General features: G+C 19.0%; 1 protein-coding gene across 1 annotated transcript in view; it reads right to left on the bottom strand.

Annotated features, from left to right (window-relative positions):
- LOC102679750 (heparan sulfate glucosamine 3-O-sulfotransferase 6) overlaps positions 1–976 on the bottom strand; it is a 3,399-nt gene extending 2,423 nt beyond the window's left edge. The window contains exon 1 of the mRNA XM_006619772.2: positions 533–976. The gene's annotated coding sequence lies outside the window, so the exon portion shown is untranslated. The remainder of the gene's footprint in view (positions 1–532) is intronic.
- Between the last annotated feature and the right edge of the window lie 816 nt (positions 977–1,792).

Here is a 1,792-nt window from a genome sequence, read left to right as displayed (position 1 = left end):
GCGATAGATTGTATACATACAGAATAGTTGTCCATTATGTTATAAATATTCAGAATATTTTGTTAAAGAAGAATAAATATATAAATATATATACTATATATTTATTTATACTATGAAAATTAATAAAAAATATATGTTTAAAAAGAAAATATATAAAATAATACTTAATTTTGTAAATAATATTTCATAATTATAAGTATTCAAATATATCGTTTTTGGTTAAAAATAAAAAAAAAATAAAAGCTTTTTAAAAAAATTTATAGATTATTTTACAATAAAATATATTAAAAAAATATTTCATTATAATTCACATTTATTCAAATAATAGTAAGTAAGTATATAAATATTGTGATAATAAATTACGTCTAAATTTTACTAGATTTAATAGATTTTAATAAATTTTTTTATTTTCATAGATATATTTTATAAAATGCATACAAAACAATGTATCCTATTATTTTAACGAAACAAAATATATATTCAATAATGTAAATTAGTAGAAAATGTTTATATATTTGGTACAATATCTTACCTTCATGTTGTAAAGTGTCCGACTGTCCATTAATTTTACAGAGTTACATAATGTTGATTGATCGTGATATTCGTTTCTTTCCAGATAATAGATGTAAGGATATATGATTTTAGATTAAAGGAAGTGCACATTTAACGCATTATCAGTCGGCGCATTCGTAACAATCGATAACACGGAACGAGTAGAAGGGAGAAAAGATAGTATAACACAAGACGTATCGATGAGATTTCATAGCTACCGAATTAGATAATAAGAAGTTAAATTAAACTTCATTCTTGTTGAATTTTTCGTGTTTTATTTAGATTCGAGTGTGGTACAGCGTTTGTTAATTGCATTGCGCGCTAGAAACTTTTTCTTTTCATGCTTCTCGTCCACATTGTTGTGTTCAAGTATACTAAAATATACGATACTGGCGCCACGTTTCTTAATGCGGAATAACTTGAAAACTAGCTGGAAAGCAGTATAGATCTTATGATATCAAATAACCGAATCAAGCTAAAAATCGAAATATATAATTTTATCTATATAAGATTAAGTGACAGTTAATAACTTTCATAAACAATTCATGATATATCGTATAGAAGAAAATATCATTTTAAAAGAAGGAAATTAGGAAAAAATTGAATATATATTGCTTGTTAAGATATAAATCAAGATCAAAATCAAATATGAAATAAACATAGTGAAAATATATTAAAATTAAAAAAATAGAAATGAAATATTACATAATAATGAAAGTTTAGTATTAATCTTCATTACTAATTAGTAATATTTATTACTAAAATTTAATGAAATTTTATATTTAATACATTTAATATATTTAATATATAAATATAAATATTTCTATAAATTTATAGTTTTAATTGTCGAATATATTAATAAGAATATAGAAGAAAATATCAAATTTTATATATAAACAAAAATGGCGTATATATAGTTGTGTTAAATAATCATCTATATTATATTAAATATTTACATTATTATATTATTAAATAAATGCTTCTATGTAATATCTAATATTGATATTAAAAAATTTATTTTTGAATTTTTATATCTAAAATTTTATTTAAAAAATTAAATTCATAATATACACTTATAAATTAATATATAATTTAGTTAAATATATGTTTTTTAATTTACTATTACCTAATTTATTATTTATATAATTAGTTAATAATATCAGTTATGATCATATAAAATCTTTAAATGATCATAAAAAGATTACTTATAATTATTAATTGAATATAATTTTTTATATGA

Source organism: Apis dorsata, unplaced genomic scaffold, assembly GCF_000469605.1.
Source record: "Apis dorsata unplaced genomic scaffold, Apis dorsata 1.3 scaffold_437, whole genome shotgun sequence".
Lineage (NCBI taxonomy): Eukaryota > Metazoa > Arthropoda > Insecta > Hymenoptera > Apidae > Apis > Apis dorsata.
The sequence above is the reverse complement of the archived record's forward strand: the minus strand, read 5'-3'. Positions and strand labels throughout refer to the sequence as shown.